General features: G+C 54.8%; 1 long non-coding RNA gene across 1 annotated transcript; it reads right to left on the reverse strand.

The window, feature by feature from the left end:
• Positions 1-8,433: 8,433 nt before the first annotated feature.
• LOC311594961 lies at positions 8,434-18,963 on the reverse strand. The gene is made up of 3 exons (XR_014778261.1): positions 18,775-18,963; positions 9,885-10,039; positions 8,434-8,574 (listed from the first exon to the last, which is right to left on the reverse strand). It is a non-coding gene; the product is annotated as an uncharacterized lncRNA (long non-coding RNA).
• Positions 18,964-19,874: the final 911 nt, after the last annotated feature.

A 19,874-nucleotide genomic window follows, 5' to 3' on the forward strand; every position in this document is an offset into this window, starting at 1 on the left:
TCACAAACTTCTAGGAGCCTCACTACTCCTAGGAGATTATAAGCTTTTTGGGTCACAGGAGACCCAGAATCTGTTACGCTGCTGAGAGACAAGGGAATCAGAACTGGAAAGATGGGTAAGGTTCCAGAGAGCTTACATAGGCTTTGTCACAGTCCTATGGAGGCTGAAGAGGTGGGAACAAGTTTTCTGGGGTGGGAGCCTGAGAAGAGGGGGAAGAGACCAGAGGCAAAGGGGACAAAGGGGATGAGAACGAAGGAAATGGGGAGAGAAGAACGTGAAAGATGGATCCGAAACACCAGAGAGGACAAGAGATGGCATGACAGAGAGACAGGACCACAGAGACCCTGCATGAGGGGGAGGTGTCATCAGCCTGTCTCCCCTGTTCCTGCTGAGACACTGAGCACCCTAAAGAGGTCCCACACCCTCATTGCCAAGCACCCTTGAACACTTACTACATTCTGGGTACCTAGATGTTTTTCTGGGTATGGGGGGGTGGTGGGGAGCATGTTCCTGTAGCAGACAGAGCTTTGGAGGGTAGGAATAGTGGTCCGGTGAGTGACAGCCCCTGGCTCTGTGTGTGTGTGTGTGTGTGTGTGTGTGTGTGTGTGTGTGTGTGTGTGTGTGTCCGTCTCTCTGTCTGGTCTGTCTGTCTGTCTGACAGATGTAGCAGGGATCCTAACCCAGGAAAGAGGGGAAGGAAGCTGGGGGGCAGGGTAGGGCAAGGCCAAACCTGGAGCCCAGCCTCTGTGGAGCATCCATCCCCAAAGATGCTGGATCCAGGGGTGAATCTCCCTCTCCTGGGACTGTATAAGTCTCTGGAGCAGGGAGATCCAGGACAATGAAGGGACAGTGTGACTTCTAGAGGGGTCTGTGACTATGGCGCGGAAGAAGGCTGGAACCTGGGTGGAAGAGAGGGTGCCCTCAGTGAGCTGGTGTTTAGAAGCAGGGAGGCTCACAGACTCTTAGGGCGAGGCCCTGTTCCTGAGGCTCCTGTTGAGGCCTCCAAGGCCTCTCGCCCTGGAGAAGTGTGTCCACAACCTTCCCTCAGCAACCCCAAGAAACAGCCCCACACTAAGGGGCTGGAATCGAAAGGAGGCAAGCAGAGGCAGGGGGAGGAATGCCTCCCACCCAACACACTCACCTTCCAGAAACTCCCAGAATGCCAGGCAGAGGGAGGCACCTCGTGAGAAAAGGGCCCATTACCTCTTTAGGAAACATGAGACACGGTGATTCACTCCTGCAGGAGCGAGCCTGGGGAAACAGCTGAACAGCAAACAGGACCCCGCTGCCAGAGCCTGGGGTTTCCAGACGCTTCTCTGTGTAGGGGTTGTCACTTGTGTCTGGAGTAGAGAAGTAAGAGAAAAGAAAGAGAAGTGGGGAAGGGGAAAGAAAGGAGAGAGAGAGAGAGAGAGAGAGAGAGAGAGAGAGAGAGAGAAAGCAGGGTCTGTGTGTGTGTGTGTGTGTGTGTGTGTGTGTGTGTGTGTGTGTGTGTGTGGCGGGGGATGTTCTAACATTATGGGAATACAGAACTCACCCCCTCAGGTCTCGGACCTGTTCACTCCAACTTTTTTCGCCTCAGGTCTTTTGCACTGGCCGTTCCTCTTCCGTGAACTGTTCCTGCCCCAGAGGGCCAGCCCACCCATACACACAATGACGCCCCCACTCCAACCCCGCAACCCCCAACCCCCATCCCCAGGAGCAAAGCTCTATGCAGAATGAGTGACTGGATCAAGGAGACTGCTCAGCCTGCCCCAGAGCTGGGCTCACTGTGCACAACAGCCAGATCCCACAAGGATCCACCACACTCTGGAGACCTGTGGGACAGACAGGTGGACTGACAGGTGGAGCAGGGAAGGACATGGCCTGCTGGGTAGTAACAAGGGACGAAGTGGAAACACTCGAAGAATCTGAGAAGGTGGCGCACACCTGTAATTCCAACACTGGTGATGCTGAGGCAGGAGGATGGCCATGAGTTCTCAGAACCAGCCCGGGAAAGGTTGGCAGTGTGGCTTAGCAGGTGTTTGACCCCTGAGACCCACATGGCACAAGGAGGGAACCGACTCCTGCCAGATCCCCTCTACCCTCTGCCCTCTGCGTGCCACTTTCCCTCTCCCCACACCGTACCTAAAAATTAATACAAGCCAGGTGCACACCCGTGATCCCAGTGCCTGGAGGACAGAAGTAATGGGTCAGAAGTTCAAGGCTATATTTGGCTACATACCGAGCTCAAGGACAGCCCAAGCTACCTAAGACCCTGTCTCAAAAACAAAAAACAAGGACATGTAATGTCACTAGCTGGTTCTCCAGGGCCTGCCTTGGCCAGTCCACCTTGTGCTGCCCTGCCCCCACTGCCCCCAACAGCCCTCCAGGCCACCTTGTGCTGCCCTGCCCCCACTGCCCCCATCAGCCCTCCAGCCCACAGTATGCTTTTCCCCCTGCCCCATCCCTCCAGCTACAGAACTTAACTCTAAGTTCAGTTTGCAGACATAGACCTGGGCTGCTAGGCCCTCACACTATGTGAGGAAACGCAAGTGTCCGTCCACTCCCCTCCTGTACCCCCCACCCCCTGCCATAGGAACTTCTTGCTAGTCGGGGATGGCAAAAAGGCAAAAATTCCAGAAAGCACTTCAGGCCAAAAGATAAAGCAAGCCCAGCTAAGGACAGCTGCTTGGAGCCCCGCAGCTTGGGCCTGGCATCTGGGAGCAGGGGCGAACAGTGGAGAGGCTGGGGGGGAGGCTTCTTGGAGAAGGAGGAAGAGACCAGTCCGGGTAACTTTGGTGGCCCTTAGGCCATGTTGGGGGACACGGCAGGTCCAGTCCAATATTAAGACACCCAGCAGGTCAGACCAGGTTCTCCCAGGAGCTGCTGGGGGTCAGAGCACCCTAGCTGCTTCCTGTCCCTCCACAAAATGTCTTCCCTCCCCTTGTGACCTCTATGATCATGGTGTTGGGGTTTCCCCCTAAGATCTATGTCCCTACTTGGGTCCACCACCCTGCTGCAGGAAGGGGCACAAGGCCATATCACGACAGCACACTGCCCATGGCACATGACTGACACACCCCTCAAGCCACTGGCCATTAGGACAACATGCCGTAAGCAGTACAAGGCTGGGAATCACAACCCAAGTGCTCTGGCTGCTAGAAACAGCTTGGTACTGATTAACCAACCCACCACAAAGCATGTGGCATGGGGTGACAGCACATGGTGCTGAGAGACAGGACTGAGTCCCTGTCACAGCCCAAACCAGCCTCTAGGATGAAGGCTTCAGAGATGTTTGAATTTCCCATGCCTCCCTTTCTCTACCTGTGAGAAGGGTGGAGGAGGCACCATGGGTACCTAGGAAGTGGGTGATTTAAAGCAGAGGAGAAGCAATGGGGTCATTAAAATGCCCAAATAATGACACACAGGCAGGCATGGTGGCACATGCCTATTGTGCCAGCACTCTGGGGTAGTAGGAAGGAGGAGCATTGAGAGTTCCAGGCTAGCTCACTACCTAGTGAGACCTCTTGTCAAATAAATAAGTAAACTAACGAATGTGCAATTGTAGTGGTGCATACCTGCAGGCCCAGAATTTAGGAGGTGGAGGGAGGAGGGTCAGGGTTCTAGGCCAGCCTTGGCTACACAGGCAATTTAAGAGCATCCTGGGGTACATAAGACCCTGACTCAAAAAAAAAAAAAAAGAAAAGAAAAGAAAAAGAAAAAAGCCAAAAGAAACCAGGCACAGTGGCTTTAATCGCAGCACTCGGGAGGCAGAGGCAGGCTGATCTCTATGAGTTCGAGGCCAGCCTGGTCTACAGAGTGAGCTCTAGGACAGCCAGGGCTACACAGAGAAACCTTGTCTTGCAAAAGCAAAGAACAACTAAAAGCCAAAGGAGGAAAGAAAGGAGGGAAGGAAAGGAAGGAAGGAGGGAAGGAGGGAGGGAAGGGGGAGGGAAGGTGGGAAGGACATGCCACCCTTTATGTCCCCGTTGACACCTGGGGGGGGGGTGCTGGAGCTGGCAATGTGAGCTTGCATTCAGGTGCTTGCCAATGTGGGAGCCACAAGCAGAAACGTGGACAGTGGGCAGAAAAGCCACTGTCCTCTGAAAAAGCTAAGGGAAACCCCGAGTCGAGTAGCCGTGTGTGCCCTGAGCACTCGGACCTCGGCAGCTCCCCTCATTTTTCCTACAAGGACCTGAGCTCTCAACAAGTCTGATTTCAGGCCTGTGGAAGAGCTGTCTCGGGGGAAATTTAAGAAACTCAGAGCCCTAGAAAGTAAGGTCAGGTTCAAAGGGGGAGCCCATCCGCAGCTATCTGTAGAGGAGCCCAGGAGCCAGAGATAGACAGAGCTCACCAGGCCCTAAGAGAGAGTGACACGAGTCACGGGGTAAAGTCAGGTGGCACTGGGCGGGGCAGTGAGAGTCAGAGGCAAGTGCTTCACACCAGCACCAGGCTCTAGGTTCTGTGCTTGGCACTCCAAAGAGAAAGGAAAGTAGTAATAGATAGTGACTGACTAATTTGTGAGTCCATATTAATAAAAATAAGAGATTGAATGGATGGGTGGGTGGATGGATGAATGGATGGAAGGATGGATAGGCAGATAGACAAATAGACAGGCAGATAGACAGACAAGCATAAATAAGGCCCTCAAGCAGAATTCCAAATAATTTACAGTTACACTCCAGGCCCCGGGTATATTTGTGACTCCCTGAAAGTTGCACTCGCACACTAGAGAAACAAGGCTGCATGGTGGGGGCCTGAGCTAGGTGTAAAGTCAGTGCTGATGGCTGCTCCTCCTGACGCCGTGCTCAAAATGCCATGTGGAACCACACACAAGCAGCTGGCAGATCTCAAGTCTCAACAACAACAACAAAAACAACAAAAGCTAGCCAGACTCTCCAAACCATCATGGCGGGGCTAGAGAGATGGGTCCGTGGTTAAGAGTACTGGCTGCTCTTCCCGTGGACCCAGGTTCGGTTCCCAGCACCCACATGGTGGTTCATGATCATTTCAGGGGGGTCTGCTGTTCTCTTATGCCACCGGCCCCAGGCATGCACATGGCACAGGCAAAACACCCATGCACGTGAAAAATAATTTGAAAGTGGTGTATTGAAAAAAAAATCAAGGTCACTGATAATGAGTCGAGTCTGAGAAACAGCACCACACAAGGAGCCCAAAGAAATGAGGCTACTAAATATGCGTAGGACTCCAGACCAGGCAAGGGGTCATTACTTACAAGCTCGGGACATCTGAGCCAGCTGTGGACATTGGCTCGTGTCGCACACTAAGGTAAGAAGTCAACAGAAAAGGAAACCCGAACCGGGGCAACCACTAGGAGAAGGGCTGGCAGTGGGGTAAATCAGTGTAAGGCGCCTACCTGGTGCTCACTTTTCAATGTCTCTGTTTCTGGTCCCACCCCAGGCGTCTCCCCGTGCCAGCAATACTGTGACACAATGAGCAGCAGTAGGCCTGAGACATGTCCCCACACGCTCCCCCACTGGCCCTGTGGCCGGCAGACAGTGTAGGAGGAAGGAGCAAAGAGGAAGCACACCGTTAAGACACCCAATTCTTAGAAAGTCTGGGTTAGGAGTCAAGGGGACCTGGGTTCAAGTCGCACATCTTCCTCTAGTTGGGCAGCCACCTTCGTGGCTTGCTCACTTCCCCTCCTCGCGAGTCAGAGGCTGGAGCAGCTGACTGTGACAAGGGGCAGCTAAGGCCCCTACTTGCGGAGCATACTGTGTCTGCGCAAGCAATTCTTGAAGTTCCCTACCCAAGGCTCAGCGCCCTGGCTTCGCGCTCACCGTGGCGCTTCCTAACTATAGTGTTTGTGTCTAATAATTATGCTTGACTTGACATGAGGTTTGAACGAACCCACTATCTCCCTCCGGCCCTCTCTGGTTTGCTGTCCTGGCATAGCACCTACCCCGCTGCTCCTAGAACCTCCAGCTCTTTCCCGACTGCCCGGGACCTTTGTCTCTGCTTCTCCCCCCACCTTCCACAGCCTTCTGTCATGGTCTTTATCCAATAGGCCTCTTGGCTTTCCCGTGTAGAGCATCACACCCTGAACCTCTACTATGTCTCCTTGTGGCCTATGCTGCTCCCTCCTGTCTGCCAGGTGCCCATATGGAAACAGGAGTCTCCCCTGCATTTTCTGTAACATAATCCCGAGGTCTGACCCATGGGCAGTCAGTGAAGGAATCGATGCATGGCCTCGAGCCACAGCCTCTGCAGCGGGCCTGGAAGGTGCCAAGTGTGGTCTCTGTGCTGCGCCTGCGCTTAGCTCTCTATACATGTCTATCCCTGCCTGGCCTCCCCTAGCCTTTTTCCCCCCTCTGTGCAGCCTTGGCTTGTCCTGGACTCGCTTTGTAGGCCAGGCCGGTGTTGAACTCACATCGATCCACCTGCCTCTGTCTCCCAAGTACCGGGATTAAAGGCGTGAGCCACCACGCCCCATTTCCCCTCGCCTTTTTACATCAGGAACACCAAGGCTACCCTGAGGTGGGCGTTTGGGAATGCCCAGAGACTCTGGTTGGCTCCTTCTACCTGAGGGATGATATGGGTGGGAGTCAAGCCTGGACCCCACTGTCCTGGTGCACGTGGCACTCCTGTCCCAGGAATATCCCTTCTGTGATGTCCTGAGGAGCCCTTGAGGCTGGCATGGGAGCCACCTCAGAGAGGCATGGCCTGGTGCCATGCTGGTGCCAGTTTAGGGCCAGAAGCCAGGGTATGGAGCCGAGTCCAGACTGGTCCAGAGAAAGGCAAGCAGGTCCCTTGTTCCATGTGAGCAGCAGGTACTCAAGCAGGCTGAACCCCATCTTTATCCCTCAGGGTGGCAGGGAACCCCACAGAAAAGCAGAGGCGGAGGCTGCCATAGGCCTTACCTCCCTGACCTGCCTTCTTCTTCCTACTCCCCAGGTCAGAACACTGAGGCCCAGGCAGTACAGCATCTAACCTACACAAGACAAATGGCCCAGCTGGCTCTGACCCAAGGAGGAACACAGGGTGGCACTCTCCAAAGTTTGTGAGTACAGGTGGGCTCCTGTGGGCACCATGCTTCTGCCACTGGCACAGCCAGGCGATGCCCTCGTCCAAGACTTACAGGGCCATGTCCCTGCTGCCGCTGAGCCTGTTTCTGAGCATGTGGAGTTCCTGGGCCCTACCCCCACCCCCATATGTTAGGCTGACTCAACTCAAAGTCAGGTTTTCCATCTGTGCAGTGCCCTAGGGTCAAGACACAGGTGTCTGCTGGACACAGGAGTCCAGAATCCTCACTCTCCCAGCATCCCAAGTGGCAAGCAGGACATCACTAACCTAAGCCATGGACAATAGGCACGGGCAGGTCCCAGGCCCCTCTAAGGAATAAAGCTGATTCTAGAGACCCTAGCCTAGCTCCTCGCCCCATTCCATACCTCCTCCAAGCCATCAGGGCCCTAGCTCCACAGTGCCCCAGGTGAGCAGGGCAGCTAAACCGGTCAGTCCTGAGCAAGGCAAGCTGTGTGTCCCCAGGCAAGCCTCTTAACCTCTCTGGGCCTCCATCTCTCTCCAGGGAGATAATTGTGCCTCCTACTCAAGCAAGGGCTTGGTTGGTGAGAGGCCAGCCCAGCGCCCCATACCTGGCAGTGCCACCAAATCAAATGGGTATCTTCTATATGAGAAGCATGCTCTGGGAGGTGGGACGGAAGAGAAGATGAAAGCAAGATGGTGTCCCGAGGGGCTAAGAAAGACCCCAGTCCACGTGTAGAGAAGAGCTTGCCCAGCCAGGCCCTAACCGTGGGTAGGAACCTGGCACTGGGACACAGGAGTGATGCGGGCAAAGGACACAGCCCAGGCAAGGGGCAGGCATATCTGTAGTCTCTGTGAGTCTCAGGCCAGTGACCGCCCTCAGAGAGACCACCTCCTCACACACTTCAGAGCCCCTCATGTGCCCCTCACCCAGCAACCACCTCCACCACCCGCCACCCTGTGACAAGCCTTGTTAGCTATTTGTCTCCGCTGCCAAGGCCCCCAGGCGACAAGAACAATGTCTACCCTGTTCCCCTCTGCATCCCCGGAACCCATCCCGGCGCCAGGCACCCTCCAGAAGCTCCAGATTTCCTGAGTGAGACTCCATGTCCCTGTGCCTCAGTTTCCTTACTGTGAAAGGCACAGCAGAGCAGCACCCCAGCCCCTAGGATTGCTTCAAGGCCCCAGTGAGTTGCTCTCCGGAAGGTGTGGAGAACACTCTAAGAGCTCACAATAGCCTGTAAATAAAAAACAATGAGCAACTGCGACTTTGCGGAGCCAAAGTCGTAAGGCGGTGGGGTAAGGGTTGCATAAGATGGGCCCCATCAGCCTGATGTCCCCACTTGGTTTTGGTCTTTGCCTATTCCCAACAGCACGCCCTCCTAAAATCTCAACCCGCAGACAGTCAACAAAAAAGCACGCCTCACACACACCTCATGCCCAGCCTGCTAGTCTCTCTTACTGAGGAGGAGAGAGGTCATCAAGACTTTAATTTTCCTGTCTTTGATTATTCTGATCCATGTGGGAGCAACTCCAACTGCTGTGGTTACGTTTTTTTAAAACCTGACTCAATGGAGATAGGATTCTCTGGAACTAATAGTGTGTGTGTGTGTGTGTGAGAGAGAGAGAGAGAGAGAGACAGAGAGAGACAGAGAGAGAGAGACAGAGAGAGAGAGAGAGAGAGAGAGAGAGAGAGAGAGAGAGAGAGAGAGAGAACAATCTCAATATAGGTCCTTTATTCCACCTTTTTAGAGTCAGGGTTTCTTGTTATTCTCTGCTGCTTGCCCCAGGCTAGCTCACCACCAGCTTCCAGGGTTCTCACGGACAAGCACAGGAATCAGACCGCAGGCATTCTTGCCACACAGCTGGCTCTGACATGGGTTCTGGGGATTCGAACTCAGGTCCTTAGGCCTGCACAAGCATTTTACCCACTGGGCCATCTCCCATATCCTGGAACCAATAACCAGTGACTCACTGAGGTTAGATGTATAACTCCACAGGCCTCTGCATCCCTGAACCCTTGAGCTAGGATCTTGAGACACACGAGCCTCTGGTTCAGAAGGTCCTGCCTTTTGGGTTGTAGGTCTCATAATCTGGGGTTCCTGGCACTAGGCCCCTGGCTCAGCAAACCTTCAAGGCCTGGATCTGTGGCTCTGCAGGTCCAGACACTGCCATCTGCCAACCCAGACCTCGGAGCTCTCCTTCCCAGAAGCTGATGGCTGGGACTGTAAAAGGGGAAAACCCAGCTGCTTCCACACGCCCATCCATGCCAAGCCGGGCAGGTGTCAAACAGCACAGGCCTGGCACACGCTCCAGAGCGACACCAAAACTGGCCATTCCTGAGGTGCCCAGGCCCATCTCTGACCAGAGTGTGAGGGGCAGACCTGCCGCCCCCACCCGGGCCCTGGCCCCCGCCCCCGCTCTGCCCATGGAGCAATCTCATGAGTCACCCCCACCTCATGACCCGCCTGCCTGAGCCGCATAGAGGCCTGTAATTACAGCTGCCGCCTCCTCCCAGGCGGGGTCTTATCAGCCCATCACCAGGGCAGGTAGGGCAGGTAGGGAGGAGGGCGCTCTGAGGTGCCTGGCCACCTCCACTCCTGGCCTCCCTGGCACGGGACAAGGGCAGCCAGCTCCAGGTGGGCTTTTGGCCCCCTCAGAGGCCCCACTTTCCAACCAAAACTGAGCCCCGCCTTTTCTGGTCTCTCCTAAGCTGCTTTTCTACGAATGCCCCAGGGCCCAGCCCCTGTACCACAGGGCCCTCCGGCCTGCTGCAGCAACACCTAGCTGGATCTGTCAGTCAAACCTACCAATAGAAGTAAAGAAGAGATGCTGGTAGAAAAACTAGGCACAGAAAGTTCTAGAAGGGAGGTGGAACAGCCATGGCAAGGTCCCCTTATTACCTCTGGCCCTGGAGGAAGGAACTCTGCTCCCATTCCACAGATGAAGATGACTGAGATCTGAGGCTCCTAAGCAGCTGAGGGCCCCAGCAGGGTAGGAGGGTTGCACACTACTTGAAGAGAGGTGGCCTTTCTCAGCTTGCAGGCCTCAGGAGCCACTAGCAATAAAAACATGAGGGTATGACACAGGTGAAGAAGGAGTGTCCGGTTACTTTCAGACCTGTGGGTCCAAACCTCAGCGTAATCCTCTGTGCCTCAGTTTCCCCAACTGCAAACAGCAGCAGTGCCAGACTCTTTTTGGGCCCTGTGCAGGTAGAGCAGGAAGACAGAAGGACAGAGGGTCTTTTGCCTCCGCTGGTGTTAGTGGGTCCCTCCTTCCCAGGAGCAGGGCATGCATGCCAGGTGCGTCTGAGCTCAGCTCAGGGAGGACATGTTATCCCCTCACCCCCACTACCCACACAGGCCCTAGAGAAGCTACAGCTGGTCCCCAGGCTCATCTGCCCCGGGTCCTTAGGATGAGTGCCCCCCCTCCCCCCGCAGCCCCACATCTCCAACGCCAGCCCAGCTCAAAGCCTGAGTGCAGAGCGATTGATAATCATTTCCTCCCTCAGAGCCTTCCCTCCCCCCAGACCTGCTCGACCAGTCTCCCTAAGGTGCTGTGAGGCCTGACACCTGAACCCACTATTATTCTCTCCCTTGAGAGGTAAGGAGGGAACGTGGCTATATCTGAGGTGTTGGGGAGATATGTGATGGCCCACGGGGCCCTTTCGTTCCCCAGCTCCTGGGCCAGGCATCCAAGCACCTAAGCCAAGGGCCCTTTGTCCCTTTCCTGGTGGCAAAGAGAGAGAGAGAGGAGGGGAGTGAGGGAGAGAGACAGAAAAGGACAGAGAGAGGGTAAGAGATGAGAGGGAAAGACAGAAAAGAGAGAAGAGAGACAGAAAAAAGGGAGAGAGAGACAGAGGCGGGAGGGAAGGGGGGAAGTGGGGACAGGAGTGTAGAGTGGACACGATCCGCTGCCCTCACGTGCTGTGTGACCTTGGACAAGTCACCTCACTTCTCTGAACTTCTCTTTTCCTGTCTATTAGGAAGACTGGTGGATTATGGAATTGAAGTCAATAGAATCTGAACATCCTAGCCAAGGCCCCACAGGGACCCACCAGGATCTGTTTCCCTAGGGTCAGAGCTGGTCACACCCATGCCGTCCAGGAGCCCCATGGACTGGTTGGACCTTGGTGCCAACCAGAACTCTACCACAGACCCAGCTTCAAGGCCTCAAGGCCTACTCCCAACTGTGACCAGACCCAAAATGTAGCAGCAGGCACCAGCCAGGGTCCTACCCCCAGCTGAGGAGCCTTCCTGACCACAGGTAGCAGTCTCTTCTGCTCTCCCTGGCACCACAACGTGGCTCCCTTCTCTTGTAGCCTCTTTCCCTCCTAGCATTTTAATTTTAACCAAAACCAGCATGGTGACCCCCTGGAGACAGAGCAAATATTGAGAATGTTCTCAGTCAATGCTGGAGGGAAAGACTGCATGGATCCCACGATACTGGTTCAGGATGCCCCATATACCCCCCACACCCCCACACCACCACACCCCCACACCACCACACCCCCGTCTGCTGAGCATGTGACTGACTGTTTTAAAAGGGAATGGTGACCAGGGCAGGCAGACTGGGGCAGGTAGCTCTGTGGGGGCACTTATCTTCCTCCACTCATGGAGAGGTGTGGGGTTTTTTTGTCAAGGAGGGAGGCAATCAGGCAAGACGGAGGCCTTGGGTGTTGGTGTGGATGTACAGAGGCTCTGGCCTACCAGCTGCTGGGGGCTGGGAATTTGTATTTGTGGATTATGTAGCTTTGTGTCACAGGAACTAATTAAAATATACTGGGAAGCCAGTCATAGTCCTACCTTGTGAGCTCTCTTGAGGTAGAGGCAGAAAGATCAGGAGTTCAAAGTTAGCCTTTGCTACATAGAGAATTCTAGGCCAGCCTAGGCTACATGAGACCATTTCAAAGTAAATAATAAGCCAGGAAAGCAAAAGCTGGGCCTGTCAAAGGCTCCCCACTCTGTGCCTCAGGTCCCACAGGATGCAGGAGATTCCTCTCTAGTGATGGAGCACTCTCAACTTCACCAGACAGCTGAGGCCTGCTGGAGTCTCAGAAAAATGGGTTTGGGCCAAATGAGATGACACGGAAAGAGACCTCTAGGGTCACAAGAGAAGAGAGATGCAGGGTTCTGCCTAACAGCCCTACTCAGGGTCCTGCGTGGCTCTGAATTGTGGTGGGAGGGGGACATAGTGGCAGGGCGTGTCTCTGTCACACCATCCCATGGGTGATGAGGGCAGAGCCGGCTTCCCAGGTCACAGAGCTGTGACTCAAGCCACGGAAAGGATCATGCCCAGGTGGCAGCTGGCAGGCCACCAGCACATCCACACCCTCCCCAAACTTGAATCCCAGCAAAGCCCCTGCATGAGGCTCTGGCTGTCCTCCACAGAGAGGTGACTCGGGGATGTGAGTTTGTCTGAGTTTGAATCCAGACCCTGCCACTCAACAGCTGACAAACCAGACAACTGGAGCCTCAGTTTCCTTGTCAGTCCCAAGATATAGCCAGCCTATGCATCACCTCTCAGGATGGGTATAAAAACACATGGAGTTCACCCGAGTGAGGCCACTCTCAGGATAGTGGTGCCCAGACAGACGGCGGGGTCACGACGTACAGTGCCTCAAGAGGCAGCTCAGATGCCTCCGCTTTCCCTAGAGGGACTCCACATCCTTGCACGGACTTTGTTCATCAATGTATCTCCATGTCTGGTCCATAAGCTAGCCTCGGGACAACAAGGTCCGGGACCCGTGGCATAGACCCTTTCAAAGGGCCTGGGCTTGATACTGATGCCACCTTTCAGCCCCCAGTTGTGAATTTGGAGCCTCGTGTTTCACATGGCATGTGGTCTTGGAAATTCTGTAGCTGTCCTGGTAGGGTTTGTGCCTAATATGTGACGATGGAGGGTGGATGGGTGGGTGGGTGGATGGAGGAGAGGATAGGTGGGTGGATGGGTGGGTGGATGGGGGAGAGAATGGGTGGATGGATAGATGGATGGATGGATGGATGGATGGATGGATGGATGGATAGGTAGATGGATGGACAGGTAGATGGATGGATGTGTAGATGGTGGATAAATGGATGGCTATCACTCTATGCTCCCATGGGCCCCAATAGTCATGAGCTCTTAAGTTTCTCTTACAGTGGGGAAACTAAGGCTTATGGATAAACTATTCAAGCATGGCCTCATATTCGGCTTGTTGGGCCCAAAGCCCTTGTCCTCAAGCCCCCTGAGCCAAATGGGTGGCTTGTCTGTGCTGGAGTTCCAGGACCCAGGCCAACAGCAAGCTCCACCTTCCCGCCTCACTGTTCTTCTGGCCTTTTCTCTGCCGGGGGAAACTGAGGCCAGGAGCAGGGCAGGGGCTGGCTCAGTTTGGCAAAGGTACCTGCCCAGGAGGCAGCCTGGCCAGGTGCCCAGGCAGGGGCGGAGTTTTGTGAATTGCGCCTCAGTCCGACTACCACAAGCGGGTTGGGTGAAAGGCGGCTGGCTGGCTGCTTCTCACCCGCTTCCCCGCCAACGTGGGCTCAAACAATGAGCCTTTGTGCCCTGCGTGGGTGTGTTGTCAAGGTGCAAGCCCTGGCCCTGTGCCCGAGCCTCAGCCTCCTGGAGGGTATGGAGGGGGTGGCCAAGGAGGCCTAAGGGGCCAGGACAGCCAGCAGACAGGGAGCCAGCCTCCCTGAGCCTCCTACACAGAGGAAGCCCAAGCCCAGAGAGGGCGCTATGGGTGTCCAGGCACACAGCGCACGGATAGTGGGACGGGTTGGTAACCTGGGATACCAAATGCCCTGGGCACCTTCGCTGAGTGTCCCCAGCTCCCTCACAGCCGACACCTGCCAGGAGTTCAGCGTGAGAATGTTCTCTTTTTCTCAGCCTTTAACCCTCCTTTTGGGGGTTCAGTCCAAAGCTTGATCTCTGGGAAATTCTTCACCAGACTTGCATTTCCTTGCTGAATATTGCCTCTTACAGGGGCTCTATCCGACCATACACCAACCCCCAGTGTTCTGTGACGTGCAGGAGGCTGCCTGGATGGGAGCCTTATCACCACTAGCCTGCATTCCTGGAGGAAGCTCAGCCTCCGAGGAGCGGGCCAGGGGAACCCAGACTCCGAAGAAATGCCGTGGCCCCCAACTCTGACCTCAGAGTTCAACTGTGTCTAACAGGATATAAAATGGGGCCCAGCCACCTTGGGAATGCACCTCCTCCTCCACCTAGGAGTGTCTGCCCTGGACTAGCCTAAGAGAAAAGCCTTCCAGAGTCTACCAGGAGAAGTGTGTAGGGCGTCCTAGAAGGACCAGTCAGAAAACTCAAAAGCAGAAATAACATCCACACAGAGAGAAGGGCAAGTCAACACACTGCAGTCTATTTGACCAGTGGAATACTACACAGCAGTGAAAAAAGACACTACCCATGAGTGGACCGCAATGCTAAGCAGACACACCAGGTACAAAGGAACACAAAGGAATGTCACTTTGAGGGCCACCTCTGGAGGTGATTAGCCTTCAGACTTTGTGGAAATTCTAGCACATTTCATGAAAACTCAACCCAAAACCAAGAACCATTTCCAGGGCTCCAGAACGCACAATGGTTCCTCACAGCTTCCCGACTAAGGCCCGCCCTCCTCTGGCCCTGTCAGGGCCTCCTGGCCTCAACCTGTCTTTCCAGCCTCCCCACCAGCAGGGCTGGTCTCCTTGCTCTTCCCAAACACACCTCGAACATTCCCGTGTCCACGCCTTCCCTCCCACCTGGATGCCCTTCCTCCTGTTCCTGTCCTCCTCCGTGCCAGGCACGATGCCCAGTGCTGCAGGCTGTTAACTCCTGCGACCAGGGGCTCACCACAGGAAAACCAGGCCATCGCTCTCAGCCCCAGAGCCACCACCAAGGCAACAAGTATCTAGAATGTTACCACAGCCCAGCCATGTCCCCAGCCCTTCAGCCTTGACGTTCCAGAATACCCCTAGACCTAATCTCTCAGAATAAGTCTGTTTTCCTGGAGGCCCTGCCTTATTCCAAAACCTTTCTCTCAGTCAGAGCTGGCCTCCATCTCCTCCCTGTCCCAGGGCCTTTGCAGATGCTTTTCTTTCTGCCTGATATATTCTTACCCCCAGACATTCCCAGGCCCAGCTTGCCCTAGCATTCTAATTTCTGAATTCAGGCCAAACTCTCTACTCTCAGCCCAGGGTAAAGGAGCCCCGTCTTTCTCTATCATAGAATCGTAGTTTACTGTGGTGATGGAACTGGGTTCATCACTCAGCACAGCTCCTGGCTCGCTTCTGTCACACACCCCACAGGTGGGGATTTGTCTCTTCACCTGCTGTGACCCTGAGCTGGGTGACAGGTGCTTCAGAAAGCTCAGCAGAGGAACATGAGTCTCTAAAGATGCCTATCCAGAGGTGGCCAATGGGTAGCCTGCTTTGTCCAGGCCATAGGCAACTCTAGGCTCAAAGACACAGGAAAATGGGACATCATCTCCCACTCACCAGGTAGAAAGGGTTTGCACCCCCAGCCCCTGGAACACCAGTGGATGTGGACATGGATGTGGCAGTGGATGTGGATGTGGCAGTGGACGTGGACATGGACGTGGATGTGGACGTGGGAGTGTGGCTGCAATATTTCCTTCACTCCGCCTGTGGACTTAGGGCCATGTTCCCAGGCTCAGCTAGTCCCAGTCAGAAAGCTCCAGCTGGCCCACTGCACTGAGACAAAAACCAAAGGGACACTAGGCTAAGGGGTAAGCCCAACACAATGGCACCTGGGACAGAACAGAGGGAAACAGGGCAGGCTGTAGGGAGCTGGGGAGGAATAGAAACAAGGACAGTGGCAGACGAGAAGACTCAGAGACGAAGTCTACACCGAGCATGCCCCTCAATGACCTCCAGGTGATCCCCGAGTAATTTCTGTGCCACCCTGAGTTCTAAGATAACACTTGATGGGAGTCCTGCTCAGGCCTCCTTGGCCCAGAAGGGCCGCCCAGCTCAGCCTGACACCCAGCAAGCAGCTGGCAACACCAGTTCGTACTCAGAACTGTTACTTCAGCAAGGTGATGCCAGGTGCCGTCTGGGTTTGTTTTAGCAGCAAGCTAGGCTCAGTTTCTGAAGACTTGTTTAAAATGCAGGTCCTGGATGGGTAAGATGGCTCAGTGGATAAAGGTGCTTGGCCACCAAATCTGATGACCTGAGCTTGATCCCCAGAACCCACATGGTAGAAAGAGAGTGAGATGTCCTCTGATCTCCACAGACATGACATGGCTATCATGAATTCACATATCACACACACACACACATACACACACACTAAATAAAATGTGATTTTATGAGTTAGAAAGCTGGTCCTGAACTCATAGAGCTGCAGGAGTGACACCTCAAGGAGGAAACACTTGGAGCAAGCCGGGAGTGCCTGGGAGCCCACAGCCACCTCCAGTCCCACAGTCTTGCAGCATGGCAGGCCCTCAGGTCCAGCTTTCTCTCCTTGCTGCTTCATGGGAACATTGAGGATCCCTGCAAGCTCGCTGTTTTGTGCCCAAAGAGAGTTCCATGTGGCATTGCCCACGGGAAAGATGAACAGATCTGCTGAAGCATCCACCACAGTGAACGGCGCAGGTGCAGGGTCCAGGCTGCGGCTCCCCGTGACTGTGCAGAGCCCAAGATGCACAGGCGGCTTCTAGGAACTTAGTGGGAAGCTACACAGGCCACAAGGGCACAGGGCACAGGGCTGTGGTGTAACATGCATGGTAATAACCCACCAGCCTGGATCTCCACATACAGGAAACTGGAAAGCTGACTCAGTGTCTCCACCACAGGACCATGCCACGCCAGAGAGGAGGGGCTGCAGCGAGCACCTCAGGTCTGCGGCTGGGTGCAAACCGCGCGCGGGCGCACAAGCTTCTGATAGCATCAGAAACCCAAAAGCAGGAAGGTGTGTGTAGCCTGAGCCCTTCTCAAAAGCACCACAGGAAAGGCTTCCAGAACACACAAAGGGACAGACACAGACAAGAGGCAGCCAAGCTGGAACTTTTTTCTGACAGGCAACTGGGGACATACAGTATGGCGACAAGTCAAAGCCTCTCTACATAGGTCCACCCACATGGGCACAGAGGACCTATGTCTGCTGTGGCTGTCACCAAACTGTGAGAGACAGTGGCCACCACCAACCACTGCATCAATAGCTTTGCCCATCTTCACAGCAGGGGGCAGGGTACATTACTCCCATTTCAAAGAGAGAAACTGAGGCACCGTAAGTGACATCACTTGCCCCAGATCTCACCACCAGTGGGTGAAAGCCAGGATTTTATCTCATCCTTGGGCACCTGGTTGAGCGGCTTCTACTTTGTGTTTTGAGATTCTCTGCACAGTAACAGTCATGGCTCCCTCTTCTCTTTGCCCTTGTGTCTAGCTGTCTCCTCACTCTGCTCCTGTCCCCACCAGTTTTTTTCTGTTTAACACCACTTTCAGACTAGCCCCTCAGGACATCCCTGGATGTCATCTGCAGCCCCTTCCATGACACTCCTGTGCCCCCCCCCCACCTCCTGTGGTCCCCTTTGCAGTCCCTGGTTTAGAGAAACTTGAGGGTGGTTTTTAAACTGTTCTTCAGTCCAGCAAAACCGGAAAGAGCATTCCAGAACAAAGGAGACCAAGGAACCTTTTGCCACCCAGTGCCAGAGATGACCCAGATTGGATTCTGGGCCAGAAAAACAAAACAATAATAATAAGGAACAGCTATAAAGGACAACCCCAGTCCTCTCTGAGTGAGGGCTGATAGTAGGCCAAGTGGAACCAATGGTAGGAGCAAGGCTTTATGGGGTATGGAAGACCTGGGTCCTTCAGAGACAGACCTGGAGATCTCAAGAGAGATAGGCACGTGTGACCTTCAGGCAACATGGTAAAGAGACACTGCTGCTCAGCAGTAGGTCTGGGCTCCTTTGGAATGGAAGTCCCGTGGGCTGGCAGAGGGACATGGTGCCAAGGGCACTGGGGAACTCTGTGGAGTGATGGGAAGGTTCTGGTTCCTGGCCCTGGTGGTGGTTGCACAACTGTTAAGTGTGTCAAGTGTCTACCAAAGGCAGGCGAACACCACAGCCCATCAGCTGCAAACCCATCAGAATGAGATCAGGGACCAAGGCTGGGATGGCAAAGCCCCAGCAGCGGTGTCCCGCAGGTGGCCCTGAGCCAGATAGCCACCATAGACCCCGCATTCCAAGATTCACAGCCGCCATCCCTGGAAACATCGGCCGTAGCCTCCCAGGTCTCAGAGTTTCCTTACGGCCCTGGGGGGGTGGGGGGGAGGGGGAGGCGGGGAGCAGGTGTGAGCCTTCAGGAGCAGCTGCAGCCTCAGCAGGGACGCAGATCCACAGGAGCCACCAACCATTCCTCAGTGCTCACCCCACGGCATCCATCCCGGTCAGAGTGACAGGGACCAGGGGAACAGTCACTTACTCAAGGCAAGTGGACCAGGTCACTCTGAAACTTAAGCTGCAAGATCAAGATCAGGCCATGAAGCCACTGCCATTCCTCGGGTGCAAACAAGTATGTGTGTTCACGCACAAACCACAACCCACCCAGAACCCAGACTATAGCCAGAGGTGTGGCTCCCCACAGGGGGCGGAGCATGGTGAGAGGTGAACCTCCTTTCCTCAACATGTCCCTTATTGTCCCCTCTCCCTCCCGCATGTCCTTTCCTTAGGCTCATCAGTAGGGCAGGGAGCAGGGAGCACAGGGTGGGCTGGGGTCTTGGCAGCGCCCCAGGGCCTAGGGGAGCGCACATGGCACAGGGCCATGACTTTGCCCAGCCCACGAAACTCACCTCACCAGAACCTGTCTCAACTCCTCCAGCTCTCCTTGGCAGTGTGGAGCCTCATTAGCCCAGCCACAGCCGCCCACGCTGCGCCCCATTCGGGGAGTACCCATAGTAGTGGCAACGCTGCCTCCAGCCACAGCCCCTCGCCCACCAAGGACCCCAGGCTCCTCACATGGGTACCCAGAGACCCATGCAGGTAGAGGCTCAGCTGAGAAGCAGGGCCCCACGGTACTGTGTAGCCAAGGTCTCAGGCCCCTCCCAGGCAGGCCCACAAGCACCCAGCGGAGTTGTCCAACCTCCTTAATTAACCGGCAGTGATTAAGAGGCCACCTTGGAAGGCCCCTGGGGCTCCAGGGAGGGCTAGGGGCCCAAAACTGGGGGCAGGGCCCCTTGGTCCCACGGAAGAGTCTGTCTCTCCGTCAGCTGACATCAGAAGGCTCAAGGCCAAACAGCCCATGTCCCTGCAGTAGCAGGCCTCGCCTCTCCGTGCCTCAGTTTCCACGGGAGGCACCGGGAGGAAGAAGGGCAGGGTGGTGGAGAAGTGTGATTAATGACTGTTTGTGAGCAGGCCCTAGAGATGCTCCTGATAACGCGCCCGGCTGTTGCACCGTGTGGGGAGTGTCTGAGCTTGGTTAGCAAGGGACAAAAGCACAGGAAGGATTTTCCGCCCAGCCCTGCCCAATGCCCTCCTGCCCCACAGAGGCTCCTCCTCGGGCAGGGAAACTGGGGGGAAAAGAGGCCTGGGACACACCTGAGCTTGAGCCCTGTTTTTCCTTCTGTCATCACAATTCTTTTTTTTCTTTTCTTTTTTTTTTTTTCTTTTTTTTTTTTTTTGTCTTCCTTTCCTTTTTATTTTTATTTTTATTTTATTTTAATGGAACATGAGAAATGCTGAGGCACACATATAGATGAGACCTTTGGGTATGGTCTCCGAACTGGGGCCATAGTCTGAATCTTTTTGTTGTTTTGTGTTTAGAGACAAGGTTTCTCTGTGTAGGCCTGGCTGTCCTGGAACTCGCTCTCTAGACCAGGCTGGCTTCCAACTCAGAGATTTGACTGCCTCTTCCTCCTGAGTGCTGGGATTAAAGTTGTGTGCCACCTCCCCC

Source organism: Acomys minous (assembly GCF_964271855.1).
Source record: "Acomys minous genome assembly, chromosome: 3".
Lineage (NCBI taxonomy): Eukaryota > Metazoa > Chordata > Mammalia > Rodentia > Muridae > Acomys > Acomys minous.